Raw genomic sequence first — 16,453 nt, forward strand, 5'->3', positions numbered from 1 at the left:
TATGTATCATGTAGTCTTGGATTCAAGTAGTATTCGAACTCGAAAAAAACTAGACTTCACTCAAGGTCACAAATTTCTGAAAATTAATCCAAAACAAAAAAAGATCGACTTTCCCTGAACTCAAATATTGTAAATGACAAATGATTGTAATAATTCAAGTAAAATTTCAAGTATCACAAATATATATATATATATATATGATTTATATACTATGGGCTCTCCTTTCTTATTAAAAGGAGAGTTAATGTGCGGTGTGTCAACGTAAAAACAAATTCCAGATTAATTTTTTTTACATCATATATAAGTACGTAACCGGTAATCTGGTCGTGAATATGTTCACAACGGTTATTTGTCCGAATAAATTTTCACCTCTTGGAAATTTTGCCGCATTGCATATTTGCCGCCTTTTTTAGTTATAGGTTCAAACTTTACTTTTACTCTTTAATGTTGAAGGTTATCTCAGCTATAAATCTGAACAATAAGAAAAACAGTAAATAGAATGAATCGTGTTAATAAAGATTCCAGATATGAATCACATATGTGGAATCATGAGTCTATTTCGAAAGGACTAATTGGCTATTGTTACCTCACACATAGCGATTATCTTAGTTGATGCTTCAAGAAATGTAAATGACTGCAACGATAGAAAAAAACGATTTTTTTATCGTTGAAAACTAAAGGTAAACTACAAATCTATAACATAAAATGGCGGTGAATATGTCATGTGGCAAAATTTTGAAGAGGGGAAAAGGTTCATGGCAAATTCACATTGAACTTACACATACACCCCAGTTTTCTACTGATATACTTGATACAGCTATGGGTTTTTTATAATAATTTGTGGGATGAATTAAGATACCCAAGAACCATATTTCAAATTCTTTTATTTGATTAGATCGACTTATATTAGGCACCTAATGTCTACAAGGTTCTTAATTCAATTGTATACCATAAGTCTTGTTCCTACCTGCCCCTATAATAATATGGTCATTCGGGACATATTTGACCTTTCTAAAAAAAATAAAGATATTTTTTTTTAAAGAGTCCCAAAGATTTGGCCACAATTTTGTAACCCCCATAAAAAAAATATCCTACGTCTATGTGCCTTTGTGTCTCAGGGATTATATATTTGTATGATGTCATCACCGTTTTTTTGTTTTTTTAAAGATATCTGGAATTCCTTTTTTCCTATCTCATTTAATAAATATCCCTGTGTCAGATGACCAACAACTTTAATAAATTTAGGGATAATTTTTCAATTTTGTATTTTCCTTTGTGTGAATAAAATAGCTCGGGTTGAAAAGTGAAACCACAATACATATTATGTGGAAATTATCGAAAACTTAAACTCGATCCAAATCAAAAAATTGGACTCGAATCCAACACTAATTCATGTGTTTCATATATTACTTCAATGTTTTTGATGAACTTTTTTGTTGTACAGACTATTTTTGATAAAGTGTACTTTGTACACTTCATTTGCTTTTTTCGACGCTTGAATATTGCCAACATTATCTCGACTAGACGAAAATATTTGACACCTTAGAATAAGTACAAAATACATAGAATGCATGTGTGAAAAAAAAATATCATATTTGAAAAGATACAGACATCACAACTAGGGGTTCTCTCCTGGGATATCAGAAATCCCGGATTTTTTTGTGGTTTTTGCACATGAAAGAAATACCGAATGAAAATCTTGCATGTACCGCATTTAATTATTTCCTTATATAAGGTGGCTCTATGTAACTCATTTAATGAAAAGTTGGAGACATTTAATTGAGGATTTCCTTCAGATAAAGTTTCTTTACAATTTATTCTGCATTGCATGGACAAAACAAATGCCTGAATATGAATTATCTATAGCAAGTCAACTACTGAATATTAAATGGGGGGATGAGCGAGTCGTTTGTAAACAAAGCGACAGAGAGTGGTGGAGTCTTGCAGCAAAATATTACAACTCCCTAATTGATAGTATTATTTAATACAGAGTGTGACTAAATCTATTTCAAAAGGCAATGAAATAAGTTTGATCAAATATAAAAGTTTTTTTTTAAAATAATGATAGTACACATTTAAAGTTTTAAGTTTACAAATCATATAATTTGTGAAACCAGCCAAAAACTTTTTATTTAGAGTTTTAGGAGAGATAATAGATGTAAACTAAAAGATGCAAAATTTGGTTGAAAACATTTTTTTTAATTGTGGATTGGCTATTCTGAAAAAGTTTAAATTTTTTTCCAGAATAAATCCGTTTTGAATTACTTTATTTCAACAAATTATGCCAATTCCTATTTTTGCATGGCACCAAATCTAATTTTAGATCTCTAGTTATATCATTCGTTGAGTTATTTGCCTCCAGAGAATTTTTCAAATATAAAATAATGAAAATGGAATGAAAAAATATTATTTGTATCCTATAAATTGAAGCAATTCAATGATTTTCATAAATTGCACTTAAAAAAACCCTTTTGGTATATTGTTATTATTTTAATTTCATAAAATATTCTGCCAAGCCATTTTTTGCTAATATTTATTTTCAAGGACAAATAATGCGTTCCTTAATAAGTACTCCAGTGTATCATAACGACTGAATGTATTTCAAAGAAAACTTTAGATCTAGACTGAGACCACGCCTTTCCTTCCGTTACTATTTCTACAGAATGATTACAATGCATTATAAAGAAGGAATTTATGTTTCTGCGAGGTCATGGGGTAATATTACACTTTTAATAACACTATGAGAAACTAAATTTATCTTCAACTTTATACTTATAAATTATTTTGACATATTATTTCAACAACTGATATGAATAGTGATTTTTTTTTTAATCCTTTATATAAAAATTTCTAAACAATATTCCAATTACAAATCAGTGAAAATAGGATATTCGCTTTATTTACTAATATTAGTTTGTTTATTAAACGTTTGAGAGTGGTGTTGTGGACTATCTTATATATTTATATATTAGGTGGAGCACCCAGAATAACTCATAGTTATAAAAAACTGACAAAGAGATAAACACACTTTGTTTTATTAAACTAGATAATTACGTACTCCCTTTTTCATTAGCTTTTTTAATATGATGCACTAAGCTGGAGCTACACACGCCTACATAACACTCAAAAATAAGGTATCGACAAATTTTCAGACAGACAGACAAACTTTTCTAATATTAGTTTATTAGAGGATGCGTTATTAGGGAAAATAATACAACTCCCTGAATGATATAAAAATATAAAAAGGTAACTCTCAAATTACTCACAATTTTTGAAATGAATAACAATTTATCAACAATTTTGTGTAGCTAATGGTTAGTATGTCATACTAAACTATGTAAAATATACTCAAAAAAGAAAAGAGGATGTCTAGCAAAACTAAGAGTATCATATTAAAAATGAAAAATATCTGATCAGAATATAATCTGAATCAAGATTGCAAGCACTTTTTGAAATAAATAAAAATGTAGCAATGATGAGCTCAGCGATTAAGAATTTATTTACGAAGCATCGGATTAAAAAACTGGATCATCTCATCTCTACTTCTTCCTTTTCTTTTCTTATGAGAACAAAGTTATTGACATGTATTAATTATCAATACTAAATTTTTAATATTCCATATTAATTATATTTAACATCAAAATAATATTTTAACGATTTAAATTGTCTACGAACGATAAAAAAATATTTTTTATTATTAAGAGAGTAAATTCATGTTTTAAAAGAGAATAAAGAATCAATTTAAATTGAAAAAAAAATGTAAAAACAAGTCATATAATACTGAAAATCTGTGAGCAAATTTTTAAGCGTGCCCGTTACAAAATGCTATAGAAGAACTGATAAATTAATACAATTACATAACCTAACTTCAAAAGGCAAATAATTTATTGATCCTTTGTCAACAAATTTTGAAGATTTTTTTAAAATTATTAGATTTAAATAGTCTAACGTATATCCATATATAAAACCAGGCCTACAAAATTCCAAAATATTTAAAAAAAAAAAATGATGTAATTCCAATATCAAGCATATCACATCTATGTCCCCATTTGTAGCGGAAGCACTTGAACCATGGCGAACGGGTTAGAGTATTTTGTAATGAAAATAAGATTTTTAAAAATTAGAAAGGGAAAAAGAGTTGTTGCTTGTGCTCTTTTTTTTCTTTTTTTTTATATTATTTAATACAGGATCGTGTTGTTAACTTCTCCCTCTGAAGTAAGTATTCTGCCCTATATTTGGTGTTGACTATTTTAAAAGATGCATAATAAAATAAATATTATTACAATATTTTCTGCCCAAAAACTTCCTTTAACCAATTAGCAAGAGTTAATTAATTACCTATATATGCGTGTATAATTGCACAAGCGTGATTCAGAACAATTAAGAAGTTTAAATATTTATTTAGTTTATATATTCAAATATACATTAAGCTGTAAATCTTTAACAACAGTTTATGTTATGTCGTAATATTTATGTATGTATATTATATACATACTTTGAAAAATAATTGATTGATAACATATACTCTTTATATTTGAATTATATAAAAAGATAATAATACACTTGTGACTTATCAACATTAATCCTTCAAAGGTTTCTTTTTTCTAAGGATTGAACTTATTATTAATATTAAAATGATTAATTATTATTATTTGCTATTTATCTTTTCCGTAATTTTGTTTCACATCATACGTTGTTGTTGTTGTTACCCTTGGTATCCTGCCTTATCGACTTAACCATACGTGTTATGATCACGGTGTACAAGTCATCCATGATCCCAGTTTTTCAGAGTCTACTTCTTCTGGGAACCTCTCAAGCCTCTGACCTGAAGTTACTATGTCTTTAATCTTGTAAACAAGATACATGGAGCAAATCAGACATACTTTGCTTTTTGCCTTCATGGTGACAATTGCTGTTGATTTTTGAAAATTTGTTATTTATTGTTGAGCCTAAATTAATCCAGATTAATTTAAAGTCAACAATAATACGTCACTTACTATAAGTTCTAATCAGTGAGTTAGCTATTCTTTCAAATGTATCAACTGAAATGAATTATAATATTTAAAAAACTTAAAACACAATTTGTCTCTGATTTGCACTATTCAAAAAGGAAATTTCTATTTTTTTCTAAAAGTCTAATTTTTCCCCATTAAAAACTAGGGAAGAAGGCCTTTTATTTTAAGATTTGAACTTTTTTTTTAAATGCTATTAATAATTACTTTTAGAGCAGAAATAACAGATAAGCAGAGTATTTGGCCGATTAAGAAATTCTGAGCGCGCTCTCGCTCAATCACTAATTTTGTGAACAAGTTCTCGCTTGTTTTTAAAAGCAATGAGTACCGCTCATTTTTTCGCTCGTTTAGGAGTATTCGAATTTGACAACTCTTTATAATTACAATTAATTTCCTCTAATTTTTATTTATTATTTCTTCCTAAAATTGAAGAAAAATAGTGTACAAGAATAAATAAAACTTAATTATTAAAATTTTAAAGAAAAATCCATAAAATGATGAATCCAATGTTTTAACTATTAAGTGTTTGATTCATTGACAAAAGTTATTTTTTTTTTAAATTTCACCTTTTAAACTCTAGCATCTATCTTTAAATAATTCACCACTTTTAAAAAATACTCTCTCAACTGTAGCTAAGGACAGCAGTGTATAAATCAGCGGGTAACATTTTTGCTTAATTAAATTTAACGGCAATTCTGCCAAATATTCAAATATCTTTGAATGTAGTGGTTCATTAACAGTGTGTCTTAAGGTAATTTCAAGTGTACCATAGGATTTGGAACAACCATACATAATTTGCAATAGCTTATGATAATCTAAATAATTGGTTTAATTAAAGTAGATTGGTCAACAAATCTTTATTTTTATTTTGGTGCTCCTTGGGCACAAAAAGTGTGGAAATCACTGAATTAGGGACATGTTATTAAAATTTTCGTGTACTATCATTCAGTTAAGCCTGATAATTTGTTCAGTTTGATCTAAGGCTTCTCAAGTTTCTGAGCTTATACTTGCGTGAGATTTTGAAATCATATGCCAATTTAGTAAATGAAAATATTAAAAATTGTATTTCAGTTGGAAAAATTTGCTTATAAAAAAGAAAGATTTATCATCCAACGTAATCTCCACGCAAGAAGGAGCTTGGAGTGTCTATGAGGGAACTGATGTCTTCTTAGAGTGGCCAGCTATATGAGAGGCAAACTCATCAACTGAAGACCGCAGAGAGCCACAGATACAACATACAAAAAAAAATCCAATAACTTCAACTGTCTTTTCTGAAATCTTTACATTTATTGTTTCAATCTTTAATTTTTTTATGTTACCTCATAAGATGTAGGAACCGAAAAAGTGATAGAAATTTACATTAATGTGAGAAAATTTATCTCTCTTCTAAAGGGGCGAATACACTCTCCTTCTCGCTCAAGAATTTTGAGCGGCACACACTATTGCATTGCAGATAAGAGACAAAAAATATACATTTACTATAGTGTGTTTCATATGACGTCAGCATTGTTTTAGTAGCCATTTTAGGTGCCAAAATAATCAATTTTTATAAGAATTAAATCCTTTCTTTCCGCCAATATTGAGGAAAAAAGTAAATTTGAAATACTATAACAATTTTAACCTAATAAAAAGTGAGTTTTTTTACTTTATTATCTTCGATTGAAAATGAAATGGGAATAAAAAAGAAGTTTTCTCAGCTTATGATATATCTTCATCCCTTTAATTATGCAAAAATATTACAGAATGTTTATCAAAAGAAATATACGCGTGTAATATTATAAGACGGACTTTTATCTTTCATTCAAGTTTATTAGTTTAAGTATTAGTTTATTAATTAGCTGTAATAACTTCAAAAAGCTTACAACCTGACCCCAATAAATAAATCCCATTACTTACCTTAGTATTGATGATAAGAATACAATGGATGATATTGATAAGGATTATAATGTATTATATAAACCCAGAAAAGAAGGAGAATACAAAGTATTTAAAGCCCTGAATAGGGTGGATTGGTAAGCAAAGAAAATCTATCGGATTGAAATATATTGATTTAATGTGCAGTAGCTGTTAAAGGTATTGGAAAACGTGTTCAAGTTCAATCTGTTGGCTTGGAGATCACCAAAGGAGGTCAAGGGGTGTTCCGTACAAAACATCCGTTCCAAACAATGGTCCTGGGGGTCGTGGAGTCTGACGGTAACATTATGTCTCCCTTCTTTTTTAATGGTGGGGAGAAAATTGGTCAGGAATCCTACTACAAGGTGCTTAGATTCACCATATCTCAAGGCCACCTACCCAGAGAACAACTATGTGTGGACTCAAGAAAGTAAACCCTCATACACATCGACCAAATGTCAGAAGTTCTGCACTGACAACAAGGCTGATTTTTGGACCAATGACATCTGAACATCATCTTCGCCGGATTTGAACCCATTGGACTTTGTTGTGAGGAGAACTTTGGAGAGGGAGATTAACCGGACATCTCATCCGAACATGAACTCCCTGAAGGCTCCCATTGTGAAGCAGTGGAACAACTTGTCCGAGAAGTTCATCATCAACTCCTGCAAGGCTGTCCACCGCCGTGTGGAGCCTGTGACTGTTACTGAGGGCGACCATATTGAGTGAACATGTTCACAAAGGCCGTGTTTTAAAGTTTTGTTTAAAAAAACTTCATAAATTATTAATATTTATCTAAAATCGTTCATGCAGTCCACGTTTTGCTTCCGAACCCAGTATAAGTACGACGAATGACTAACAAGAAATTGTATTCCTGTTCTTTTGGAAACTTATGACATAGTTTATGGATCAAAAATAATGAACTATCAAAGTAAGACGAGGGAATCGACAGCTGACAACTAAATATATAGTTTATGTTTATTTTAGCGAGGTATCGCCGTTGTAGGTATATACATTGTTTCAGTCAAAATTGGAACAAAAAATAACATAATTAACTGGTCGATATCATGATTTAAATTGGTTTTAGTCTGTTTGTTCTTCATTTGTATGAGTCAATAATCTTAAACTGATATTCATTCTCTTAAAAAGCTTTAGTAGAAGGGGGGATCTATAAAACAGACTTTAAGCCGATCATGACCAATGATTTGAATTTTTTTTTTCTGATATGAAGCATGAGATTATTGATATTTCTAGGAAACAGCTTAGGAGTTAGAGTGGAAGGGATGAGAAGGTTTTGTTTGACCCCCTTTATTGTGTGTTTTTTTTTAGACGAAATAAGTTTTTTCCTAATTTTAAATGGAATTATCTTAGAAGTACTCAAGTTTTACATTTAAAACCACGTATGAGTACTCGTTTTCATGAATACTTATGTAAAACTATAAGTAATAAATTATATGTAGAGTTGTAGTAGACTCAATGTACTTGTACTCTAATTGTATAATTACCACATATAAGAGCTTCCAGCAGTGCATCAAGGCTACTATCAGAGTTCATGGAGGATATATTGAAGATTAGAAAGGACAACACATATGTTAATATAATCACAAAGTTCAGTTAATGTAGGTCCCCTCGTTTCTAAACTTATACTTGTTAAAAATTCAGATACGAAATGTCATGTTTTCAATTATAAACCTTGTATACTTATGTAGATATTTGGGGGCATTATATAAAAATCCTTAACTCTCTTATTTTTTCTTTAAGACCCTAGCTATGTTTGGTATTTTTACATAATTTACAATATCAATAAAGGAAACTTTGTCTTTATGTATCAATCTATTTCTGTAATACAATCATTTTTTATCCAAGAAATAACAATGTAGTCATGTTATTGAAATCTAGCATGCGTGTTTAATGTAGCATCAAGCATGCCGTCATATCAAAAAAGGAAAGTAAAATGGTATAAAAACGGGTTGTCAAAATAAATGAAATCTTGCAAGCGGTTAGATGAATTAATATTTTATACAACTCTGGGAATAATTTAAATATGAGTGGAAGACTCATTTTTAACATCTAGGGGGATTTTTTTTTCAAGCCCTTAATATTATTTTTTTCATTCCTGAGAAGAGAACATGCAAGTATTGAGCAACTACGTGTGAGTGTGCACATTAAAAATTGGTAGTAATAACAAAGATCTCTAAAATCGTCTATAGTATTAAAACAAAGTTTGTCTGTTATTCGAAGTCCAATATCTAGGATCAATAACGGCTTTGTTTGTGTTTCTGTTATCCGCATAATGAGCCTTAATTTGCTAGCAAACAAGGCCTCCCTAGTTTTAAGAAAAAAATATAAGAGTTAAGCATTTTTCATTTTTGACTCTGAGTGATTCTGAGATGAAGCGCTCGTTGTCCCCTCAGCCCACCAATCATTTCATTCATTTTTTGCAAACATGTTTATGATATCTCAAATGTTACATATGAAAGAATAAGTATGAAAATACAAGGACATAAGGGTGTTTGATATACCCTAATAAACCCTAAACTAAGTAAATCGATTAGAATAGGAAAAAAGTTGTTGCGTTTGCTCTTTTTTGTCTAATGTTTATTTTATAAGTTGTGGTGGTGTTAACTTCTCCCTCTGAATCAAGAAATGTATCTCATTTTTGATGTAAATACGTCCAATAATGGATAATAAGATATATGAATTTAAACATAAATATAATATTTTTCCTGTAGGAATGTCATTTCGAATGTAGATGTTTTCTACCAATTCATTTTCTCCTCCAAAATCATATAACAAGCCGCTGATATTAACCAAATTCTTAATTCAGTAATAAAATAGGTGTTGCTCCCGCCTATTCTGCGTCTCTTACAAAATTCATATCTCTAATTATATATACGTCATGGTAGCTGTTTAATTAAACATTCTTAAAAGAAATATTATTTGACTTTTTGAGATAATGCCAATTCAGGGGCTGGGGAATAGGAGGGCAGAGAGGCCTTGACCTTTCTACTTTTTGAGAACTTACAGCAGGAAACAGTATGTTATTTTTTATTAAGAATATTAATTATTTTTTTCCTCACACGTTTGAAATTACTTTTATAAAAGCCTTTATGTTACAATATAAAAGAATTATTATGTAACCCTTTTATAACTTATACTTAACCACTTGAATAAGGATTAATTATATCTACCTATGGACTACCCAATAAAGCAATCAAAACGGTTGAAACTCTTTTTTAAAATAAAATATTATAGTGTACTGAAAATATTTTACTTTTAATATGTGGCTTTTACTCTTCAATCTAAATTTTGAAAACAAAGTTTGTGTAGATGTAAGTTTGGTCTAAAGTCACTTTTTATCAAAGAAATAAAAAAGTAGCAATGAGAATGTGTAGCTTATGCTATGCGTATTACATTCAAAAATGTATGTATGTACAGGTTAGGAATTCTAGGTCTGGAAAATTTAAGGATATTGCAATTTATATCACTCAAACCAATCACAACCTTCAACCTGGGCCATATCTTACCGAGGAACTCCTTGTCCATACTATGTAGACACTTCTTTGAGAATGTAAGCCCACAAAGAGTCAACAATACTATGTACATGTTTATTGGACTGTTTCTCTAAGACACATACTAGTCCAAGGGGCTTAGATCCAGGTACCCAATTTGGAGAAAAAATGTCCCAAATTTAAAATTTTAGCATGACACCAGATCTGTTAACAAAAGTATAATTGTTAACCTTTAAAAGATTAGTGCTCCTATTAATTATTTCTCCCTATTTAGAAAATTCTATTGTAAAGGGTTTTTGATTAGGGACATTTTAATTTTTTTTTCCATTAGGGGAAAAACAACGCCATATTTCTTTTCTTCCTTCGACATTTAAAAACTTCATAAGTATTCATTCCATTTGATCAGCGAATGCTAGTTATCCATATTTATTATCAAAATAACCATCCAATCGTTCAACCCCAAAATCATTTTCCGTGATGAAGTTCATTCTTGGCTCAATTGCTTTGTTAATTAGCAAAATTTGGGTTATTTGTCAGAAAGAAATCCACGAGTGCTTCACGAGACGTCATTGCATGTCCTGTGCATAATATGCAACAAAATTGAATTTGAAAATATTGAGTTGAACTAACTTTATGAAAGATTTTCTAAAGTGCATCTAGGAATTTTTTTTTTCCCCACATTAATTTGTGACTTTAATTTTATTTTGCAGTAACTTTGTTGCTAAAGTTGTGATATTTCTTTCATTATTTAAAGATCTAGTCAATTTCCTGTACAACACAAAAAGCGATATCTAAATTGCATTTATGGTTTTTTACTTAAGTGCCACCCCCAAAGAAATGGGCCTTTTTTAGGTTTTAAAATGGTACAAATGGTATATACCTATGGTGCAAGAGTGCATACGTTTTGGTTAGATTTTAGGTAAATATGGATTCTTAAGAACTTTTTATTACGGAAGAAACTGCTCAATTCTGGCCGCTCTTGCTCATATGAGCAAATCAAAATTCTATTATTTAGTTATTCTTGGGTCTATTTATAAATTGTCTCTAATGAAGTAATCTGTGTATTTATGAGAGAGATTTTGTGTGTAAGTGGATATCTTTTATACGTCCCCACAACTTAAAACCAAGGAGGCTGTAATTTTTTTCATGGGTCCCACTTTTGAGCTTGGACATGCTAAGACGGGGGTGTCAATTTTTGGAGAGGTCATATAGGAGGGCTTATGCATACCTAAAAACTGTTTTTTGCAGCTCAAGGAAATATTTGCAAATATGAACCGGTTATCGAGTCTGATTTTATCGACAACATTATTTTTCATAACTTTTTTGTTTTTGCAAGTACAAAAAAAATATTGTTAGTCTTGTGTTTCTTTTCGAATTCCAATAAATGCTATTTGCTATATTTATTTTTTTGCAAAATTTGTGCAAAAAAGTTTTTTACAATTTCCTTTGGGAATTTTTTAAAGAAAATATAAAATGTACTTTTCATTTTAATTTTTTTTAGATGCATATATGTTATTTAAAGTTTATATTTTTTTAAATATTCATAATAATTCTAAGGTTACAAGATGCAATAATGAGAGTAACTTGATATGGTTTGTTATTTTTAGGGGGAGGGAAGGGAGTTGCTATTTGCCTTACTTAACCGGATAGATATAGTATGAAGAATCCCAGAGAATAAAAATTAGAATTATCAGGATTTTTTTCGATAACAACAAATTTCATATTATAATTATTAGTATATAGAAGTATGTTCTGAATATATTTTTTAAATTTTCTCAATTAATTTGACCTTTTTCAATGGGATTCCCCTCTCCCTCCTTAGCCCGAGCAACACTGGAGAATCCTTAGCTAGTAAATATATATATTAGATTCTAATTTCAGTAATTTGGGTTAATTTTCCTAGAGAGATTAGTGTGAATGGATCAGAAGTATTTGTTCTTGACCTCTAAACCACTCTTGAAAAATTATCCTAGTACTGAATATCTGTTAAGTTCAATCAGTAGTTCCTACGAGTGTTCATTCATGTAGTATTGTGGTGGACTGACGTCACCAATGTTATTAAGGCGTAGATTGTAGCCCTGGAGGTACCCAACTGCTGGTAGACTTCCGTCAAGATTTTTCCGAGACTGCACAAATGAAAATTCCTAAATCACGTTCAAGTGTCGTTTTATCGACTTTTACGTAAGTTAGAGGCTTAGATTTGCTTTGATATGTGACTTACTGTTTTTGATTTAATATCTCTTAATATGAACTAATTTCAATCCCTCAAACTTCATTGATTCTAGATTTAGGTAGTGTTCAGATATAAATGGACTTCCCGCTTTAGTTTCAAGAGTAATCTCTGTCAGGAGATATATGACCAATCAAAGTTGCCAACAGAAATATTTCTTTTTGATTTACACTCACGAGGATATAGGCAATTTTCTCATCCCTAACTCTATTACTAAAATAAAGAATATTGACTCATTTTACCTCCGAACAATAAGTTCAAATCAGAAGCTTCTGCTAGTATACATATAAAAAATACCTCATATACTCATAAAAATCATATATTCAAAGTGCTTATGTGGCTTTTAAGGTACTCCTCTATGACACAAAACTTTATAATGAATGATTACTACTAAATTAAGTTTTTCTGTAGAACTTAATTAATTAAGAGGAAAAATGAATATATTTTTCGTACAAATTGTTACTTGTACAAGTTGCAACCCAAAAATAAGATGAATAATTATGAATGAAGAACTCAAAGTCTTTGTGATAAGAATAATGGAATACTATTTGAATGGTTGGTATATTAATGGTTCAGTTTAAGTTTTGTGGTGAAACTTACAAAGGAAAAAAGGAGTGTTATTATGTGGTACATTATAAAGTTCAAATGTCCACAGTTTTTAATATACTCTTAAATCTTTAGTAATAAAGCAAGGCTAAGCAACAACAAAGTAGTAGTAAATAAACTGAGTAACAAAATTTAAAATCAAAACATAACAAGATTTGAGTGTTTACACAATTATTTAATCTGAAGAAAAAGAAACATCATAAAACATGTGTATCTGCACATACCAGCACGTCATATTAAAAAAGAAAAGAGAATGGGGGTACATATTTGGTATACCAAAGCAAAGTGTGTCTGTTGTCGACGTCTAATAACTCCAAGCAATGACCGATATTTTAATAAAATAAGGAATTATCAGAAGTGTAAATTATATAGGTTACAACTGAATGAGGAACCCGTCTTTTGACTAGCTTGATTAAAATGCTTGTGTATTTAGTATGCCCCCAAGTTCTATGGCTTGGGGAACAATAACTTTAGTTAAATTTGTTTGTCAAAATCAATGACTATACTAGGAATGGCCTTGAATGTAAACTTGTTATTAGATGTATGTTAGTAATTTATTTTTGTAAAAGTTGTTTTTTGTTAGTAAAGAGGATTTTATGTAGTTTCCATTTCTTTTTGCATATATAATGTATGAACATTAAAAGTAAAAGATAAAAAATTGCGTCTTGAGATACAATTTACATTTATTGCTTGTAACATCCTCATGAAACGAATTACTTTTATTTTTGAATTGAATTTGATACAGATTTAGAGACATGCTAAATTATCCATCAATTTAGTATAAGAAAAAATAAAAAAAATCCCTATTTAGATAGTACCCTGCTCTGAAATGATTAAGACTGGTTCATTTGAAGGGAGAGAAGAAGAGTTACCTACAAATTCCATCAGCATCGATTTTCTCTTGAATTTTATGGTGGAAAAACATTCTGTAGGGTAGTCAAAGACTAAATAACTAATACCTACATACCACATTTGCTCTTGTTTCTCTATTTGTCGCCGAATATGGAGACTCACAATTTTCGCTTGTACTTTTTGATAACCTACAAACTGGGCAAAACAGTGTCTTAGATGGTTTACCCCCTCACTATCGTTTACCCCAATGCCTGCCCTAGTTGTCAACCCAACAACATCGCCCAAGTCAAGAACTCGGTAAAGAATAAACCCCTGAATCCTGACTAATGCCCTCCGCTTCAAATACCTGCTCAGCCCATTCTCTCTCTCATGCCAATAAGGATGAGTGAGGGAAGTGCTGTAGGGGTCTGATTAGGGTCTTCCAGGACCATGGGAAGTAGTTTTTGGAGTCCCACCTGTTTTTGCAGGAAGACATCTTGTTTTTATGAAGCACATGCTCTGGGATTAGGATTTTGATAGCTATGAAGACTGCACAGACAGCGTTCAGTGAAGTTGTAGGAGTTGAAAACCATTGCCACGGCGTCATCTGAGCCGGATAATAGAGTACTATTTAAATATTTTTTGAATTTATTGTCTTTCTGGGCAGTCTCAATCATTTTGGAGATCCTAATAATTAATCCTTTCTTCATTAATAGTATTTGATGTCCATGCATTATATAGCCCGTCAACATCAAAACAAGGTAGAATGGGCACTTCAGTGTTGAGTGAAGATTACATTTGTATTCTTGTATTCAAATTTTCATAAATTTCTATCAACAAAACTTTTTTATTCCAAATTGATACTCACAATAAAATAATAAAAAATTGACAGATTTAATAGAAAGGGACCATACGGGGCCAAAACAAGCTTTCTAAGCCAAATGAAGGATCTAAACTATGGCTAATTGTCTTGACTTTCTAATCTCATCACAGTAATTGAAATAATAATGAAATGGTTGACTCAAGTATGTCTATAAAATATTGAGCTGTATGTATACATGAATTAAATAATGAATTGGGTTTTTCCCCCCTTCTTGATCTTTGTTCAAGGTTCTGTTAATATTGATGCACCCCATATGTATGCCCGCACAGTTTTAATGTATGTTCAAATTCGATTGGAAATATGTAGGTCAACATAATATATTTTTCTTTTTATGACACTGTCTTTTAATAAAAATATATATTATGCTTGCTAAATCAAGGGAGCAAGATGACTTAATGCAATCTAAACCCTTCTAAATAAGTGCAACTTCAATTCATAATTTCATATGAGCTCTTAACCTTAAATATATAGAACAACTGATTAAATCAACTTACCAATAACTCTTGATGATGATGATGATGAATTTCTGGTTGCTCTTACAACAACTTTATTTTGATTCTACTATTTAAACATGTGTGTATTTTCATGATATCAATAATAAGAAGAAAACAGAAGGGGAAAAAAGTGTAGGAATAAATGAAAGCAAAACTTGTACGTGAAACTTTCTCATTTCAATGTTCCTTACGATTGCTTTCTCTCTTTTTTCTCCGAGAATACCTAGATCAGGATTACTCATAGTCATCATATCCTATCCCATGCTCCTTCGTGTCTCCTAATAGTGTGTCCTGAAAATTAATTATAATGTTTGTCACAACAAAACGTGCATCGTATCACTCAACCTTTCCTTGCACAAGTTGATAAAAAAATAACCAGAATTTATATATAAATACAGGGTGTGTATTGTGTAAGGTATATTTACCCCAAAAATGTTTTGTTTTTTTTAAATGCAATTTTCTCTCGAACCTGTAATCTGATTTAAAAAATTAATTAAGATTCTTAAAGCTTAATTAATTCTAATTTATTTAGTTTAAATAATCACTCCTGTCTGAATTAAAGTCTCTAAGCAAAGTAAAAGGCTGAGCTGGCCTTCACCGCTTGGTCCCTTGGAAAACTCTAGAGTTCCTTCTTATTTCGACTGATAAAGTTCCTTTTGATGTTACAAGGGGCTTCGTTGGTTTGTCGTTTGGTCGTACCCTTCAAAAAAAAAAAAAAAAAAAAAAAAAAAAAAAAAAAAAACTCGGATTCAGATACGTCGAGTTTGGAAGCCAAATGTCCTGCAAGATGAAGTTGTCAAAATTAAGATTTTTTTTTTTAGGTGTGGCAGGGAACTGTGTGCTTTATAGTCCTAAAATTATATTCTAACGTCGCTAGCGAACGTCTCAATGAGTCACAGAGTTCGAGCCTTTTCCAAGCATTTAGGACAACAAAATTAGTCGATTAACCTCAAATTTGTTAAATTGATTTTATTTTCAACTGCCAGAGGTTA

General features: G+C 30.4%; 1 protein-coding gene across 2 annotated transcripts in view; it reads right to left on the minus strand.

The window, feature by feature from the left end:
- LOC121124118 (monocarboxylate transporter 10) overlaps window positions 1-15,577 on the minus strand; it is a 39,648-nt gene extending 24,071 nt beyond the window's left edge. Inside the window, exon 1 of one of the 2 annotated variants that reach the window (XR_011781695.1) lies at window positions 15,462-15,566. The gene's annotated coding sequence lies outside the window, so the exon portion shown is untranslated. Of the gene's footprint in view, window positions 1-15,461 lie in introns of both variants that reach the window. The other variant, XM_071890903.1, reaches the window with a different exon arrangement.
- Window positions 15,578-16,453: the final 876 nt, after the last annotated feature.

This window comes from Lepeophtheirus salmonis, chromosome 9 (assembly GCF_016086655.4).
Source record: "Lepeophtheirus salmonis chromosome 9, UVic_Lsal_1.4, whole genome shotgun sequence".
NCBI classification, from domain to species: domain Eukaryota; kingdom Metazoa; phylum Arthropoda; class Copepoda; order Siphonostomatoida; family Caligidae; genus Lepeophtheirus; species Lepeophtheirus salmonis.